This window comes from Myotis nattereri, assembly GCF_964212035.1.
Source record: "Myotis nattereri genome assembly, chromosome: X".
Classification (NCBI taxonomy): domain Eukaryota; kingdom Metazoa; phylum Chordata; class Mammalia; order Chiroptera; family Vespertilionidae; genus Myotis; species Myotis nattereri.
This window is the reverse complement of record NC_138078.1, coordinates 55,691,153-55,711,084: the sequence shown is the minus strand read 5'-3', so window position 1 is coordinate 55,711,084 and position 19,932 is coordinate 55,691,153. Positions and strand designations below refer to the sequence as shown.

The 19,932-nt window shown below is 44.9% G+C and overlaps 1 protein-coding gene and 1 pseudogene across 2 annotated transcripts in view; one reads left to right on the top strand and one right to left on the bottom strand.

Annotated features, from left to right (window-relative positions):
* Positions 1-19,932, bottom strand: part of PBDC1 (polysaccharide biosynthesis domain containing 1) — a 418,787-nt gene that overhangs the window by 311,090 nt on the left and 87,765 nt on the right. The window lies entirely within an intron of this gene.
* On the top strand, positions 11,485-12,417 carry LOC308510839 (peroxisomal biogenesis factor 19-like; annotated as a pseudogene). The gene has a single exon. The product of its transcript is annotated as a peroxisomal biogenesis factor 19-like (transcript).

Genomic DNA, 19,932 nt, shown 5'->3' with positions numbered 1-19,932 from the left:
ATTATTCTACCCAGCAAAGCTATCATTTAGAATTGAAGGTCAGATAAAGAGCTTCACAGATAAGAAAAAGCTAAAGGAATTCATCATCACCAAACCAGTATTACAGGAAATGTTGAAGTGTATTCTTTAAGAAAAGGGAAAAAAAGAAGGGGGGAGATTAAAAATAAGAATAAAATGGCAAATACATTATCAACAATTGAATAAAAATAAACAAGAAATCTAATGAACAAAATAAAGTCGTGAATAAAATAGAATCAGAGGCATGGGAACATGGAACAGACTGACGAATCTCTGAGGGAAGTGGGTAAGGGGCTAGAGGGTGGGACGAGATTAATCAAAGATCTTACCTATGAACACAGACAATAGGGTGATGAAGACCTGGAGTAGGGCAGAGGAGGTTCAGGGGCATTACAGGGGGGAAAGGAGAGACATCTGTAATTCTCTCAACAATAAGATGTTTTAAAAATAAAAAATAAAAATAGCCCTAGCCTGTTTGGCTCAGTGGATAGGGCATCAGCCTGCAACTGAAGGGTCCCAGGTTCAATTCTGGTCAAGGGCACATGCTCAGGTTGCCCACTTGATCCCCAGTAAGGGGTGTGTAGGAGGCAGCCAATCAATGATTCTCTCTCATCATTGATGTTTCTATCTCTCTCTCCCTCTCTCTTCCTCTCTGAAATCAATAAAAATATATTAAGAAATTAAAAATAATTAATTAATTAAAAGCAGAGTCCAGCCGTGAGGCTGGCCTGCAGTGAGAATGGCAGGTAGTCCCTTAGTTAGCAAGCCAGGCACTATGTTTGCCACCACCCACCTCCTTTGATTGTTCCACTCAGTTCTAATATCATACCCTCTGCAGTCCATCCTCAACTTCTCCCAAGCCCAGACATGACTTGTGGTCCTGCACTTTTCATGAAAACAACCACATGGTGCCCCAGTTCTTCTATTTGCCTATATTGTCTACCCCACTAGCACCCAAACAACTGTTGGGGGAGGGGCAGGAAACCTTCATCTTTGAACCTCCAGTTCATATCACAGAGTAGGCATATGGCAGGTAAGTGGCATTGCAAAGCAGAACTTATAGCACCTTGTAATCAATGACCCATGTCTGTAGGGTGTTGGAAATAATTACTTGTAATATTATATTGATTACCACAAAACTTTGCATGTTTTGGGGAAAAGATAATTATTCTACTGTTATCCTAAGTGGGGATTTATGGAATGATTGTTTTATGGTAGGTCACTAAAATTGCTTTTTATTTGTTGTGGGGGTTTTTTGTTTGTTTTTGTTTTTGTCTTTGTTTTAGCATTAAAACAGGAGAGCTTTATGGCTGGAGCTAAGTGTGGAAGGAGAAAAGGAAAGGAGTGAGGGCATTCTGGCTCACCTGGTAGCCGCCGGAGCAGGTGTGACACCAGCCTGGGAAGAGCCCCCCCCCCCCCCCCCAGGGATGCAGGAGCACTGCAGGGTGTCAACAGCACAGGTGCCCAGAGGGCCCGGGATGGCTGTGCACAGCAGGGGAGCCATCGAGGAAGCCAGGCTCCCCGCATGCAGTGGCCAGGCGAGTAGGAGTTGAGCGTAACCAGATCAATCAGCCTTGTAAACAACTCTGCTGGCCTCCTGGGCCTTCGTCCCTCCCTGAGAAGCATTCCTCCTTGAGAAGCAACAGAGCTGGCACCCGCTACACCCAAGCGGGATGGTCTAAAGCTCCTCGTAGTCCCCTCCTCCCGAGGAGGTGACCGCTTGGGGCCCCACCCTCAGGAAGGCCTCTAGCTTGTCCACTGTCAACGCCGCCACTGGTCTTCTCGGCCCTCCTCCCGGTCCTTGCTCCTCTTGTGCTTGCTCTTCTTGGCAGCCTTTTCTTCCTCCTCATCGTTCTTCTCCTCCTTGAAGGGAGGCCTGCCCTCCTTATCTTCACCGCTGCTCGCCTTGCAGCCAGGCTCCTCCAGCCCCAGTCCAAAGAGATCAAGTCATCCTTCACTCGGAAGGAGGGGACCAGGGACTAGAGGAGCGGGGGCGCCTGGGCAGGGCCAGCGTCCTCGTCTGTCACATCAGAGAGATCCTCCCGCACTGGGAACTCGTCCATTCTCTATGGCGTATCTGATTCACTCACAAAGTCGGGTTTGTCCATGATGAAGGACAACATCTGCACAGCAATTGGCCCTCGGGGTCACGCTGATGAAGCTGCCAGTTTGTCCTTCCCGTTGGGCCTGAGAGGAGCCCTCAGCGCGGGGGACCCGCAGGTCTCTGCACCCCACTGCGGCCTCGGAGCCTTTGTGGAGGGCTGTTTGGTCTCTGGCTCAGATCACTTCTGTGGGACCAGGGCAGCGGCCTTAAGGGGTCCTGCTACCTCCTCACTGGAAAGAGTTATGTTCTCCCTGGAGATGGAGCTATGGGCAACAGGGGACTGCTGGGTGGCTTGTCTTTCAGGTCCACGTCATCCTGGAAAGCCACCACCATGGGGTTCCCTCCCGGGCCTCCCTGTCATTGTCGCTATTCCGAGGGACCTTGACCTCAACTGTCCTCTCGTCCTCCTTTGGGAGGCTATGTCATCCAGGAAGCTGTAGTCAAGGCTATCCCAAGGAACAAATTCTTCTAGGTCCTGGACTTTTGTTGGGGAGTCTGCAGCAGGGACGGATCTGGGAGGAGGTGAGGGGAGGGCCACCTCGGCAGCTAGAGAGGTAGGTCTCAAACAGCCAGGAGATGGTGCTGTGTCTGGGCCCGAGGGGTGGGGGGGCGAGGGGAGATGGAGGTTTGCCGCAGCTCTCACTCATCCCAGCCCTGCTGCACCTGCCGCCTCTGCTGGATAGGCTCGCTGCCGCTCAGCTCCTGTCTCTGCAAAATTGTCCTAGGGGGATACCAGCTTGCCCATGACCTAGAAGTGGCCTCGGGCTTGCACCCAGGCAGTCCCGATGTGGGTCCCCATCCCAGTCCCAGTCCGGATGGGGGAGGGGTGTGCAGGAGGAGTGTCCATGGGAGAGGCTCACACTACCACAGCGGAGCTAGCTAGCCCCATGGGTCAGCTGAGTGGCACTCCCGCTGTGGGAGCGCACTGACCACCAGGGGGCAGCTCCTGCATTGTCAGCCCTCTGGTGGTCAGTATGCATCATGACGACTGGTTGAACGGTCACTTAGGCTTTTATATATATACTACAGGCCCAGTGCACAAAATTTGTGCACTCGGGGGGGGGGGTGTCCCTCAGCACAGCCTGTGCCCTCTCACAGCCTGGGACCCCTCGAGGGATGACCATCTACTGGCTGAGGCCTGCTCCCCAGGGGATTGGGCCTAAGCTGGCAATCAGACATCCCTATGGCAGCCTGGCAGCCATCGGAGGATGTCTATTTACCATCAGGGAGCAGACCTAAGCTGCAGTCGGACATCCTTAGCGCTGCTGAGGAGGCAGGAGAGGCTCCCACCACCACCACTGTAGTGGCAGCCATCAGCCTGACTTGTGGCTGAGCAGAGCTCCTCCATGTGGGAGCTAACTGACCACCAGAGGGCAGCTCCTGCATTGAGCATCTGCCCCCTGGTGGTCAGTGTGTGTCATAGTGACCAGTCATTCCCAGTCTTTCTAATGTTAGGGTCAATTTGCATATTACCCTTTTACTATATAGGATAGAGGCCTGGTGCATGGGTGGGGGCCAACTGGTTTGCCCTGAATGGTGTCCCGGATCAGGGTGGGGGTCCTGCTTGTGTGCCTGGCCAGCCTGGATGAGGGGCTGATGGCTGTTTTCAGGCTGCTCGCACCCCCTTTAGGGTGGGGGTCCCCACTGGGGTGCCTGGCCAGCCTGGATGAGGGCTGATGGCTGTTTTCAGGCTGCCCGCACCCCCTTCAGGGTTGGGGTCCCCACTGGGGTGCCTGGCCAGCCTGGATGAGGGGCTGATGGATGTTTTCAGGCTGCCCGCATCTCCTTCAGGGTGAGGGTCCCCACTGGAGTGCCTGGCCAGCCTGGATGAGGGGCTGATGGCTGTTTTCAGGCTGCCCACGTCCCCTTCAGGGTGGGGGTCCCCTCTGGGGTGCCTGGCCAGTCTGGATGAGGGGCTGAGGGCTGTTTTCAGGTGGGCCAAGCCTGAAACTGAAGCTCCCAGTCTCTCCTTTTTTTCTTTTTTTTATTCTGGGATTTACTTACCTTCTGTAATTGAAACTTTGTTGCGGCTCCAGCTCCAAGGGCAGCTGACTGAAAGCAGCTACCTGGGGTTTGTTTAGCTTCTATAATTGCAACATTGTTGCTTAGACTGGAGCTCAGAGTTAGTCTGCGGCAGGCAGGGAACCTTGGCTTCCTCCATCACTGGAGCAAGCAAGCCTCATGTTCGCTTCAGCTGCCTGGCTGCCGGCCGCCATCTTGGTTGGCAGTTAATTTGCATATCACCCTGATTAGCCAATGGGAATGGTAGCAGAGGTATGGTTAATTACCATGTTTGTCTATTATTAGATAGGATAGATGTGTGTGTTCATTATAAAGAGTGAAATGGCTACTCAAAATTAACCACTGTTAGTGAGTTTGGGTAAACATCTTCCACATCCTTCTCACTACACAAACTTAAATACACATGTATGCAGTTCTGTGCAAACAAGATGTATCTTACTCTGCAGACACTGCAGAGCAGGTTTACACACCTACTCTCCACACACCTCCACCTAAGAACCCAGACTCGGGCCTCCACACCATGTCTCACTAGGAGAGGGTCCTACTTGCTTTAGGCCAATCTACATAGGTTGTTTTACCAACAACAGTCATCTGTCTAAGGGAGTACATGACACAGTAGCTTGGCTTAAATAAAAAGACACTATAGGCTCAGAGGGAAAGGTTTCTTTCTCTCTCCCTCTATCTCTGTTCCCTTCCTCTCTCAATGTAAATATATACATACTAGAAGCCCAGTGCACAAAATTTGTGCATGGGTAGGGTCCCTAATGGCTCCTGGATGCTGGCCAGGGCCTCCCTTCACACCTGCCTTGGCCTGGCGCCACCCACTCACCTACTCCACCATCCCACCATGGTTCCACTCTTGTCAGGACCCCTCTGGGCCGACAGTGCCTCCACTGCCGCCTGCTGCCAGCGCTGCATCAACTACACCCACCATGTTCTGTGTTGCCCCCTGGTGGTCAGCGCATATCTACCTTCCAGTCAGTTGAAGTCCCGCCAGTAGGGACAATTTGCATATTAACCTTTTATTATATAGGATTCCTAACAGCCACTGACAACCATCTTGCAGCCACTCTCAGATGAAGATGTTTCAACGATGACAGAGCAGAGAGGTGAGCAGCCAGGTCTCTTCTGAAGGCCTTATGTAGAGACTGCATTTGGTACCCACTTCCTGAAGTCACCAACCTTATGCACTGGGAATGATGTCAGTTCTATTACATAGCCCAGGAGGCAGGAAGAGGCAGATCTGTTTGGGTAAAAGGAACATATCTGCAAGAGATTAAGGGGGATGAGGGGAAGTACTCTGCATAGTTTGATCTCTTTTGTGTAAAATTTTAAAGGATGCAGACACCCATGTTTTTTTTACAAATGAATGAAACATTTTCCTGGCATGATTCATAGTAACCTATATTCTGTGCTTACCTTTGAGCATATAACAGGGGGCAGAAGCACAAATGAAGAGGGACTTCTTCCCCTTATTTCATACCTACTTATATAGTTTAATTGCTAATTATATTTCTTTTTAAAAAAATATATTTTGATTTTTTACAGAGAGGAAGGGAGAGGGATAGAGAGTTAGAAACATCAATCAGCTGCCTCCTGCATACTCCTTACTGGGGATGTGCCGCAACCAAGGTACCTGCCCTTGACCGGAATCGAACCTGGGACCCTTGAGTCCGCAGGCTGACGCTCTATCCACTGAGCCAAACCAGTCAGGGCACTAATTATATTTCTATATTACTTTTATGTGTTTACATTGGCAAAATCAAAAGGGATATGCAGACGGAAATTAAATTGCAAACTTGTCTATTTAATGAAAAAATTTTTTTTGTAATGAAAAAAGTAAAAACCCTGGCAATTATGCCCATGGGGAGAATGAATCTGATTTGGAAACTAGTTACCAAAAAGCACACCCTTAAACAACCCTTTGAGGGTCCTGGATTAGTCTGTTAGTGCTACCATCACAAAGTATCACAAACTGGAGGGCTTAAACAGCAGAAGTTTGTTTACTCAGAGTCCTGCAGGTTGGAAATTCAAGACCAAGTATGGCCTGGCAAGTGTGTCTCAGTGGTTGAGTTTCAACCCAGGAACCAAGAAGTCATGGTTCAATTCTGGTCATTGCACAAGCCCAGTTAGGGTTCCAAACCCAGAAGGGGATGTGCAAGAGGCAGCTGATTGATATTGATGTTTCTCTCTCAACAGTGTTTCTATCTCTTTATCCATTTCCCTTCCTCTCTCTCTAAAAATCAATAAAAACATAGTTTTAAAAAAAGACCAAGTATGGAGCTTCCAACTGACTAATCCCCGTGAAGTTCCTGGCCATGATGTTTAACATGAGCACAGATTATTGCCAAACAAGGAAGCTTATCTAAGGTTTTGGTGTCCACAGTTTTTATTGGTGCTTGATTCAATACTGCCTGCATGGCTGGTCTGTCTTCTCCAGTCTCTCCTAGGAGTCTAGAAGTCCTCCAGAAGTTCCAATGTCCCCAGGTAAACAAAGACACTCCTATCAGCAGGACATTCCAGGGGCCTAGCAATCACCTCCTAGTAGCTGAAGGCAAATATCAGATCTCTCTTTGGGTACAATCAATTATTTACTACACACTTGTACTTGCATTTCTTTTGTTCTTGAAAAGTTACTGCTCTTACTATTTGTACAATAAAGGCTTCAAATGTTCAAATATCTATTAAGAAAGGGCTGGTGGAATAAACTGTTGTACCTTCACACAATGGGGTGTCTTGAGCTGTAAAAAGGATTTGGGATAGATCTATATACTATGATATGATGGCCAGGATATGTTGAGTGAAAAAAGCAAGGTGGAAAATGGGGGTATGGCATACTGCCAAGTATATAGCAAGGGAGTATGAATATATAAACATACTCTCTCATAGTAAAACACAGAAAAAGAGGATACACTAAAACATTTTTTAAATGTTATCCTTGGGGGAATGAGGAAATAGAATCATCCCTACCACTCAGATGAAGTCCCTAAGGAATCAGAGGTCCTTAGAGAAATGGCTGATTCCAGATCAGGGCTAGGAAATATACAAATAAGCTTGGAACATCTTGTCATACCAGAAAGCAAGGAGACAATCTGAGATTGCCAGATGCATGTCAAAAGGACTCATGGACTGCCCTAGCTGGTTTAGCTCAGTGGACAGAGCATCAGGTTCGATTCCAGTCAAGGGTACACACCTTGGTTACAGGCTCCTCCCCAGGTTCCCAGGTTCGATTCCAGTCAAGGGTACACACCTTGGTTACAGGCTCCTCCCCAGCCCGGGCTCTGGCCAGGGCATGTGCAGGAGGCCACCAATCGATTGATGTTCCTTTTTGTCTTTCCCTCTCTATTCCACTCTCTCTAAAAATCAATGGAAAATATCCTTGGGTGAGGATTAACAACGAATAAAAATAAGATAAAGCATTGGTTGATTTAACAAACAAAAGAAAGGACTCATGAACCAAACAAGGAAGCTTATCCTGAAGAGTTTCCAATGGCCAAGATAGAATGATTTCAGCACTATTAAGGGTGGATGGTAATAGATTAAAATATTCTGTTTGCTAAAATGTATAAGTTTCTAATATTTAAAATACAACTAGAGAATGTGAGGAAACTAACTCATTATTTGGAAAACTAGTAAACAGAGGGGAAGATTTGAGCACCCAAACCACCGTTCTTACTCAAACTATCCTCAGGGTAACTAATAGTGGATGATGGGAAGTTTCTCTTTATTGAAGTATTCCTGCTAAGTAATGGAGAAAAAACATAGAATTAAACTTGAAGTCATGAGTTGCAATCCCTGATGAGTTAGTGGATAGGGGCAATGATTATTCATAACTGTTAACGTCCATAAAAGAGAAAAACAGTTCTCTTTTGTCTGCTTACAGAACACATCATTGCTTATTGGCATACTCTTGGCAAAAACTAGAAGCTAAATATGATCAAGTCTTTAGACCAGAATGTCAGTTCTGAAGAATACAGAGAACCAAGGAATGTATTAAATGACACCAAAGGGATACAATCAATAAAATCAGGATTGTGAAAAACGCTATAAAACAAATAACCTGATTTCTTTAATAAATAAATTGAAACAAAAATTATGAGACAAAAGTTTGAACTGACTAGATATTTGGTAATAGTAAGGAATTATTAAAATTTTGGTATTTATGTATTATGACACCTTATTTGTTTGTAAGAGTTCTTCTTTTTTGATAACTATCAAAATATTATAGATAAAATAATAGGAGGTCTGAGATTTGTGTTAAAAAAATACATGAGAGGCAATAAGAGGTAAATAGGCATATGGATCAAAAAAAGTTGGCCATAAGTTGATAAATATTTAAGCTGTGTGATGGGGACATAGGAGTTCATTACACTATTCTTTTTAGTTTTGTATATATTTGAAACTTTCCAAAATAATTATTTTAAATTTACAACTTTCTGATTTGACTCCTCACATTTAGGAGCATTAATATTTAGAGTTACTTTGAGATCTCCCTTAAAAAGTTCTTTCTGTCACTCGGTATTCCTATTGGTACACATCAGATATCCAAATCATACATGCTCCTGTCTCTAAAATATGGTGAGAAAAGTCTGACCTGCATCAATAATCACCCATCCATTTGGAGGCAAATTTGGACACAGTATCAATCTCCTTGGCTCACTCAGAGTCATCAATCTTCAAGCATTAAGTTTGGGTAGAAATATTCTTGGGCAGTGGTTCTCAACCTGTGGGTCATGACCCCTTTGGGGGTTGAATGACCCTTTCACAGGGGTCGCCTAAGACCATTGGAAAACACATATATAATTACATATTGTTTATGTGATTAATCACTATGCTTTAATTATGTTCAATTTGTAACAATGAAAATACATCCTGCATATCAGATATTTACATTACGATTCATAACAGTAGCAAAATTACAGTTATGAAGTAGCAACAAAAATAATTTTATGGTTGGGGGTCACCACAACATGAGGAACTGTATTAAAGGGTCGTGGCATTAGGAAGGTTGAGAACCACTGTTCTTGGGACTGAGAAACAGGGAAAAATAACAGGAGACATTCAGTAAGCCAGCAACAATTATGGAGCTGCCAGAAGACATGGAAAGGAGAACAGCAAAAGAAATAAACAGAAACACACAGATACATAATAAGCAACTTCTATATCAGTGTTTTGAAAATCCTGCTGCCCAATAGAATCATGTGGCACTTGTTAAAAATATATACACAGGGTGGGCCAAAAGTAGGTTTATAGTTGCTGGTATGGAAAATAATCTACACTAATAAAAGACAAACATGCAAATTGACCGTACCTTCGCTACATCTTAAGCCATGCCCACCAGCCAATCAGAGCGACTATATGCAAATTAACCCAACCAAGATGGCGGCCAGCAGCCACGGAGCTGGAACAAGCTGGAGGCTTGGTTGCCCCAATGATGGAGGAAGCGAAGCTTCCCGCCTGCTGCTGCGGGCTCTGAGCTTCACTCAAAGCAACAAAGTTTCAATTATAGAAGGTAAATAAACCCCAGATACCTGCTTTCAGCAGGCAGTGGCCATGGAGCTGGAGCCTTGGGTTGCCCCTGGCAATGGAAGAAGCCAAGTTTCCCTCCCAGATGGCTCTGAGCTCCACTCTAGGCTACAAAGTTTCAATTACAGAAGGTAAATAAATCCCAGAATAAGAAAAAAAGGAGAGGCTGGGAGCTCCCATCACCGGGGGGGGGACGGGGACGGGGGGGAGGGGGAGCCTTGGCCAGCCTGAAAACGGCCCTCAGCCCCTCACCCAGACTGGCCAGGCACCCCAGCAGGACCCCCTGATTCGGGTCACCCTTCAGGGCAAACCAGCCAGCCCCCACCTGTGTGCCAGGCCTCTATACTATATAATAAAAAGGTAATGAGCAAATTGACCCTAACAGCAGAACAACTGGGAATGACTGGTCACTATGACACACACTGACCACCAGGGGCCAGACGCTCAATGCAGGAGCTGCCCTCTGGTGGTCAGTGTGCTCCCACAGTGGGGAGCTCTGCTCAGCCACAAGCCAGGCTGATGGCTGCCAGTAGAGTGGTGGTGGTGGGAGCCTCTCCCGCCTCCTCAGCAGCGCTAAGGATATCCGACTGCAGCTTAGGCCTGCTCCCCACTGGCAAGTGAACATCCCCTGAGGGCTCCCGGACTGCCAGAGGGATGTCTGACTGCCAGCTTAGGCCCAATCCCCCCGGGGAGTGGGCCTAAGCCAGAAGGTGGTCATTCCCCGAGGGGTCCCAGACTGAGAGAGGGCACAGGCTGGGCAGAGGGACCCCCCCCACACACAAGTGCACAAATTTTTGTGCACTGGGCCTCTAGTCCTATATAATGAAACACTAATATGCAAATCAACCAAATGGTGGAATGATCAGCAGAACTACTGGTAGCCATGGCAAGCACTGACCATGAGGGGGCAGACACTCAACACAGGAGCTGCCCCCTGGTGGTCAGAGTGCTCCCACAGGGGGAAAGCTGCTCAGCCAGAAGCCAGGCTGATGGCTGGCAAGCTCAGTGGCAGTGGCAGAAACTTCTCCCGCCTCCGCTGCCAGCGGGCAGTAAGGAGCGAGGAGACCTGGACTGTGAGAGGGATATCTAAATGTTGGTTTAGGCCCAATCCCCCTAAGCCAGCAGGCAGACATCCCCCAGGGGTCCTGGACTGTGAGAGGGTGCTGGCTGGGCTGAGGGACCACCCCCCCCCCGCATGAATTTCATGCACCGGGCCTCTAGTGCAATAATAAATATATAATAATATAAGAATAAACTCTGTGTTTTGTATACTCACAACTATAAACTTACTTTTGTAACAAGTCCACAGGTGATTTCCATGCCTGGTGAGTCAGGAACCATTGAGTGGCACTGCTAATTACAAACAATTCACCAGGGTTTCTGGGGGACTAATAGTTGTTGGAGTTTTCAAACTCTAGTATGAAAAAGGAAAAAAAGGAAAGGAAGGGAGGGCAGGCAGGCGGGAAGGAAAAACAAGAGGGAGGAGGAGGAAAGAAGCTTCTGCATACAGAACTTTGATATTTAGATGTTTTGAATCTCAAAGAGTTGGTTCTCATTATTCTCATCAAAATGCCACCACAAACACTGAATCAACAAATACTAAACCACTAGTGGCCCAGTGCACAGATTTATGCACATTGCAAGGAAATTAATTAGAAGAAATATTTTAATATCGCTATTCACCCTTTCTCTATAATAGAAGTGTCAGAGATGAAAGAAAGTTAGTAAAATGTATATGAAAATAATAAATTGATTAATAAATAAACAATAACAACATGATATAACAATAATAAAGGATACAAAAACATTATATAAAAACAACAAAAACATGATGTAAAAACAGCATTGAGGGCAGCAAGATGGCCACAGCAGAGGGGGACAATGGGGTCAGGGCCAACGTGGACCAGGAATTAGAAGAGCTTCTGCAAAGAGCTCTTGATAATTTTGATAAGGCCAGACTCTCCCCAGCAACCGTCCTACCACCACGGTCCCTGATGCTTCAGGGCCCCAGAAGAGATCACCAGGAGACACTGCCAAAGATGCATTCTTCACCTCCCAAGAGCTGTTTTTCCAGGAACTATTCGACAATGAGCTGGCTTCTCAAGCCACTGCAGAATTCGAGAAGGCAATGAAGGAGTTGGCTGAGGAAGAGTCGCACTTGGTGGAGCAGTTCCAAAAGCTCTCACAGGCTGCTGGAAGAGTGGTTAGTGATGTAACTTCCCAACAAGAATTCACTTCTTGACTAAAGGAGACACTAAGTAGACTGGCCAAAAATGCCACTGATCTGCAGAACTCAGGCACGTACATAGAAGAGCTGACCAAGACTGTGGAAAGGCTGGGCATGGATGAAGGGGATGGTGAAGGAAACATCCTCCCCATCATGTACAGTATCATGCAGAACTTAGTTTCCAAGGATGTGCTGTACCCATCACTGAAGGAGATCACAGAAAAGTATCCAGAATAGTTGCAGAGTCACGGGGAATCTCTACCTTTAGAACAGTCTGAAAAATATCAGGAACAGCACAGTGTCATGGGCAAGATACATGAGCAGTTTGAAGCAGAGACCCCCACAGACAGTGAGGCTGCTCAGAAGGCTCATTTTGAGACCTTATTCAGCAGTTACAGGATTGGGGCCATCCTCCAAAAGAGCTAGCTGGGGAGATTTCTCCTGGCCTCAACTTTGACCTGGATGCCCTAAATCTGTCAGGCCCACCAGGTGTCAATGTGAACAGTGTCTGATCATGTGAAACACAACACGTTTCCTCCCTGGTTGCCAGCCATGGGGAACATCTGGAGAACCACTGGGAGCTGAGGCACGAGTGTTGTCATGGGAGTGGTCTGCCTGCTGCCCTCTGTCTTCCCACCCAAGATGGTACCATACCAACTGAAGCTTTCCCCCTGACTTTCTAGGAATAAGACTTGTTCTGCAGGCCATTTCTGTGATCCCTTTTGATTGTGGTTTCTGCTGCTAGCAAAGGCCCAGCTACTTACAGGGTGAAGGAAGGCAACCTTGTTATATTAGGCCACTTTGATGTTCACCTTTGTACCCAGGGTCTTTGTGCCTTGTCTCCACTCCCCTTTCTTGGACCTGGGGAGCAGGGAGAGAATCTTGGTACTCTATTTCAGTAGTTCTCTTGGGCAGGACCTTCGGAAATGAATGGGGAGAAACTTAGCCTGGACTGGAGCTATAAGTCTGTCACCATGCCCTCTTGCCTTCAGGCAGAACTTACTGAATTCTCTGAAGGAAAAGGAAGTGGAGGCTTTTACCTCTATTCACAGTAGGGTTGAAAAAGAAGCCTTGGGCTTCTCCTCTCTCCAGGTGCTGAGTCCTCAACTCCCTGTTCCAGCAACAGAAGTTGCAACTCTGTTTCTTTCTACAATGCTATGTGGTCAGGGAGAACCAGCCCTTGATTTTCCCTTGCTTCTCCTTTTATCTCCCTTCTTTCAAAAATAACCTGTTTATTTCAATCCTTCTCTGAGTCCAAACTGTGACAAAGAATGGCCCATCCGGTTTCCCCTCATCTAGTCCATCTACCATTCTCATTGGCCCCCTCCTCTCTCCTTGGAAAACATGTAATTGTAATGTCAGGTCTAGGGAATGAATGACTGTTGTTCCCCAGATACATTCTGGCTTATTTGAAACAATTCCTTTGAGTCCTGTTGCTTGATTCGGGAAGTGGTTTGGGAAAAGGTGGGGTGCAGCCTGGGTTCTTTTTCCAGACTAATAAATATTTTAAGTGGGAAAAAAAAAAACATTGATAAAAACAATGACTGATAAACTGATTAAACTTATTCTAGTATCTCCCTGTATACCTCATTAAGAGTAAAAACACTTTCAGAGTGTTTGACTAATTTCCCTTGTGATGAAGTATTTACAACTTTAATGTCACACACTCTTCGAACTCGAGAGAAAGCAACATATGGTTGACCATGTCCAAAAACAGGCTCAGGTAGGAATATTCCTACTCTGTCTAGTTTGTCCTTGTGATTTATTAATAGTCATCGCAAATGCTGTCATCATGGGAAATTGTCTTCAAATTATTTTAAATGGGAGACCAGTGTCAGACATGGACAAATCAATTCTTGGAATCAGAACAACCTTTCCTTCTGCAGATCCTGTTAATACTTGAGCTTCGATTATGTTAGGTCACAATCTTTTGATAATAAATCTAGTACCATTACAAAGACCCCATTTACTATTAAGATTTCTCAGTAGCATGATATTGCACCTACTTTCAATTTTAATTTATGACACGGCATTCCCCAAGGAGTAATACTATTAAGAAATTCGATGGGAAAATTTTCCTTTTCGGCATCATCTGTTGAATCAATGGAATCATCACTCAAATAGGTGTGAAAATCTCTATTGAGTATATCCAAAATCTCTTCATTTAACTTATGAACATGCTCATTTTTAGGACAAGGAGTCACACGTTTAGATATATTTTAATATTATCTATATATATATATACTATTTCTAAAGGTAGCTTCAATAATAGATGTTACAAATCATTTCACAGGGGATTTCAATAATATCCATTCTGAGAGCTTTACATGTATCACGAATGTTTAAGTCAACATTTATTTTTAAACTAGAGGCCTGGTACATAAAATTCGTGCTCGGGTAGGGTCGCTAGGCCTGGCAGGTGATCAGAGTCAATTGGGGCCTTCCAACTGCCAACCAGGGCCTCCCTTCATTCTGCATCGCCCCCTGGTGGTTAGCATACATCATAGCGAGTGATCAAACTCCTGGTATCCCAGTCGAACTCTCGAGGGGACACTTTGCATATTAGCCTTTTATATATATAGATTGCCAGTGCATGTCATATTTACCAGCCGGTTGGTCAGTCAGTCGGACAGATGTATGGTCGGTCACTTAGCCATATATATATATATATATATATATATATATATATATATATATATATAGCTTCTAGGGGAAATACAGGGTTAGGTTCATGTTTCATTCACCTATTAACACACGGCCTTGTTTCATGTTATGTGTTTCTGTATAACGACAACTTATTTGTTTGATACTATTGTTGATTCATTAAGGTAGCACTCATTGCCAACAGCACTATAACATATGCTTAAGCAAATCTCATCTCACACGTTTTCTCCCTTAGTCACATCACAGATTTCTTGAGCATCAGAACACTACACAGCACCTTATCACTATTTTTGGGAGCCATTTCAACAGTAAAATCACCAAAAATAGCACAAAAATGTGGCACTTCACAGATGGGAAGAGGCTACTTGTTTATAATATGAAAGCTGAAAGAAAAAAGGCAGAATGTCACCTTGTTCAACTCCAGCTTGGAATGTTCACATCAGACAATTCAAATTTCTCACCACCATGTGCGTGTCCATGAATAATGGCAAAAGCCATCACTAGTGTTGATTTGGGGGTTATAAATAAAATTTAAGTAGTATGTGAATTTATAAATATGCAATCCAAAAATGTAAGTCAACTGTATTTACAGACACAGGTTTCTTTCTATGGTAATGAGGCAGATGGACTTGTTCCAAGCAGGCCATTTCTGAAGGAGCTGTGGTCATTTCAACAAGACGTCCAAAGACAGAGATATTCCATTTTGGACTTGTATATAACAGTGAGACGTTCACATGAGTTTCTCTGCTTATACAAAAAGTGTGTTTTGTTTCCTGCCCCAGTGCAGGGGAGTCTGAGAACACTCATCCTGATGACTTTGTGGTGGGTTAGTGCTACTCTATCTTTTCTGCACTTCAATACCTATCCACACCTCCCCGATTGACTCTTTCCCAAGCATTTATAAGCAATTCAATGTCCTAGGTGCTCAGCGAAAGTGTGTCAGGTTAACAGACACACAGCTCTAAATTGTGCAGCTGAACTTGACAAGAAATTCAGAAGAGAAGAAGCAGAGGGCGAGAGAACGGAAGATGGTGGCAATAAAGGCAGACGTGTCCCAGGTCATGTCCCGGAGCAGCTGAAACTAATAACACCCACCCCGAACTGGCGAAATTACTCAGCTGGTGAGATGGTTTGTGGCCGAGAAGGGCAGAACTCCCCTGGAAAGGTAAAAAAAAACAACCAGGGATTTGGGCAGGAAAGTTTGCCAGACCTCTGAGCCCAGAGGGTCAGAGGGAGACCGCGTGGCAGACAGTCGTGTCCCTTGGGACAGGCACAGCCCCTGACTGGGGAAAGGAGTTCCTCGGGATTCCTGGCACCAGGGGATTTGAGATCTGGGTTCTGTGATCATGGAGGACTGAGCCTAAAGGGGGCAGCCTGAAGAGCTGACCAGACCATGCAGTGCCAGTAAGAGAAGAGCTTACAGAAACTAAGCCTTCCCCATTTCCGCGGCCGGCGTTTGTTTGTTTGTTTTCACTGAATCCTGTTCATAAGACATTTTGGATACAGACACTCACCTGTGCTGAAGAGAGGGAGAAGGTGCGGACGAGTGGAATCTGGGGAGAGGATGGGGAGAGAGGGGAGCTGGGAGAGGTGGCAGCGAATTGAGTGCTGAGACACCCCTGGGCCCAGGATCCCGGCAGCATTCTGTCCAGAGGGTGGGACTTCTGCACCTAGCCCTCAGGCAAGGAGCACAGCCACACCCAGATTCCACCCTGAAGGAGATCAAGGATTAAAATAATCTGATCAGTCCCTGGGAGTTAACAGGGTCTGGCCTATAGAGGAATTTTCAATCCCAGCAACAACATAGAGCCGGTAACTATTAAGGAACCAGCTCTGGGCAGTGGACTTCCCCACACCAGTTTTAAGTGCAATAGAGACGATAAACGCAAGCTACTGGACAGAGAGACCCTATAGCCTCAGAGGCCAACCCAAAATCACTGCCACCCAGAGGCTGAGCCACAAACTGATTCTTAGCTAAATACAAATGAAGGCAGTCTGGGAAACAAATACGGCCAGCTTTAAAATCAGGACTGTGGTTTACAACACGGAGGAACAGTGTATCGCAGGAAAATTCAACACTCTCCTGAATACCTGAAAGGACTAAGGCGAGCCAGACTGACGAGTAGAAGAACTGAAGGACCTTCACTACTGCAAATTTTTTTTTCTTCTTTTTTCTTTTTTCACCTTTTAACTAAGAAACGAATTTTTTTTCTTCTTTTTTCATCACCTGATTTTACCCTTTAAATTACTACATTTTTATTTTTAACCAGTATTATTACTGCTAACATTTCTCCATTTCTTAAAGTGTCATTTTATTTTCTCTTTATTTTATTTTCAGATTAGTGTTCTCCATTCTATTTTCATCATTCCTTTAGCATCAATTTTCCCTACCTCAATTTTAAATCTATGCTAAAACCCTCTCCCTCATTTTTCCCCTTTTGTTGTCCTGTTTCTCTTGCCCAATTCCTGCTTTAGATTTTCCCTATTCCTTCTGTTTATGTCCTGTCAAAATTTCACCCTACTAATATATCCTATTTCCAATCCACTGCTCTAAATCCTTATACACATATCCCTTATCGATTTTCACTATCCAAATTTTTTTTCTTCCTTTATCTTTCTATTGTTTTGTTGCTGTTTGCTTGATTGTTGAGTATATTGTCTTAGTTGTTGTTGTTGTTGTTTGTTTTTTGTGTGTCTGTGTGTGTGTGTGTGTGTGTGTGTGTGGTTTTTAGGACTGGTTGTGAGGCTGTTTTGCTTTTGCTTTTTCTTTATTTCTCCTGGTATTTCCCCTCCCTCTACCCACCCCCAACCCCAGTTATTTTTGTGCTTCTGTTTTCCCTTGCCTCTCTTGATATTATTGGTTGTTTCTAGTTTGCATTCATCTCCAGGGAGCTGTTGCTGGAATTTGTTGGGATTAGTGGCGGTTCTATAGGAGTTTTCTCTTCATATACATAGTCTCTTCCCCTCTTCTACTTCATTCTCTCTTTTCGCTCTTTTTTTTCTCTTTTCATTCCCCCTCCTTTTGCCCAATTTCATTTTTGCACTCCGTTTTTATTTCTTCCCTACTTTTCTTTTCTTTTTTCTCTTTTATCTTTTCCTCTTCTTTCTTCCTTATCCCCTAATTCTCTGAATTCGGGTGGACACCTTTATTTGGAGTTATTAATATCGTGAATATATTTGTGTTGACTGCCTGGTACGTGGTGCCTTGTTGTGTTGTATTTTGTGCCTTTAAATCAACACAGCAGATCCAAGAAACAAAAGCCTCCTGAGCACAACACCCTCTGTCTGAGGAACAGCAGCTGTACGTGAAACCTACCCTCACCAGCCAGAAGAGCCACCACAGCTGTGAACAGCACCCACCAGAGGAGCTGCTGCCAACTGAGGAGCAGCTGCTACCGCAACCGCCCGAGCACCAACCACAGCCTAAGGAGGTACTGCCACCCAGGGAGCAGCCACTGAACGACTCAACGTCTAGATATGTCAGTGAGATCAAACATGGTAAGACAAAGAAACCCCCAAAGGAAAGAGAAGGAGGACGCTTCAGAAAAGCAGCGAAGTAATACAGAGGCATGCAACATGACAGAAAAAGAAGTCAGAATAAGGGTCCGAGAGTGCAAAACCGGATGGAGGACAAAATCAACTTCTGCAAGAAGCTAAAAGAAACAGATGAAAAAGTCAACTACCTATGCAAGAAGCAGGAAGAAACAGATGAAAAAATCGATAACATATGGAAGAAGCTAGAAGAAACAGATGGAAACAATCAATAAATTATGTAAGAACCAAGAAGAAATGATGAGTGATATAGCTGCAATGAAAACACCATTGAAAGTAACAACAGTAGACTAGGAGAAGCAGAGGACCGAATTAGTGAATTAGAAGACAAGAAAACAAAACAAACCCAAAATGTATTGCAATTGGAGAAAAAAATTAAAAGACAGGAGGAGAGCCTAAGGGAGCTTTGGGACAACATGAAATGAAACAACATATGAATAATAGGGGTGCAAGAACAACAGAAAGATGAACAAAGATTAGAAAACCTATTAGAAGAAATAATATCAGAAAACTTCCCTGAGGTGGGGAAGAAAAAACTCACACAAGCCCAGAGTCCCAAACAAGGTGAACCCAAAAAGACCCACACCAAGACACATCATAATTACCATGGCAAATATTCAGGACAAAGAGAGAATCTTACAGGCTGCAAGAGAGAGACGGAAAGTTACATACAAGGGATCTCCCATTAGATTATCAAATGATTTCTCAACAGAAACACATCAGGCCAGAAAAGAATGGATGGAAATTTACAAAGTGATGCAAAGCAAAGGACTGAATCCAAGAATACTCTATCCAGCAAGGCTATCATTCAAACTTGAAGGGGAAATAAGAAGCTTCACAGACAAAAAAAGGCTAAGGGAGTTTATCACCACCAAGCCAGCAATGCAAGAAATGCTAAAGGGACTGGTGTAAAAAGAAGAAATAAAAAGCTCAGAAAGAAAACAGCCACACAAAAAAAGAAATGGCTACAAACAAGTACCTTTCAATAATAACTTTAAATGTAAACGGACTAAATGCTCCAACCAAAAGACATCGAGTGGCTGAATGGATAAAAAAACATGACCCATACAGCTGCTGTCTACAAGAGACCCACCTCATTAGAAGGGACTCATACGGACGGAAAGTGAAAGGATGGAAAAATATCTTTCATGCAAATGGATAGGAAAAGAAAGCTGGGGTAGCAATACTTATATCAGACAAAATAGGCCTCAAAGTGAAGGCCATAACAAGAGATAAGGAAGGTCACTTCATAATACTAAAGGGACCAATACAACAAGAAGAAATAACCCTGGTAAACATATATGCACCCAATACAGGAGCACCCAATTCATAAAAAAACTCCTGGAAGATATCAAGGGCGAGATCGACAACAATACAATCAGAGTAGGGGACTTGAATACACCACTGACAGCATTGGATAAGCCCTATAGACAAACAATCAGGAAAGATACAGCAATCCTAAATGACTCACTAGATCAGATGGACTTAATACACATCTTCCGAACACTTCACCCCAAAGCCACGGAATATACATTCTACTCAAGTGCTCATAAGACATATTAAAAAATAGACCATATATTGGGTCACAAGCAAAGTATCCCCAAATTGAGGGAGAAAATGGCGGAGGTTTAGACAGACGTGTTGGTGCCTTGTCCCGGAGCAGATAAGGGCGGGCAGCTGAAACGGGTAGCATACAGCCCGAATGAGCAGAGGAGATTCAGCTGAGACAGTCTGCAGCGAGTAAAGACAGAGAAATCCTAGATAAAGGGAACGGTTAGAGGCTGAGGCTGAAACCAGGTGCGCCGGCACAGCCGCGGAG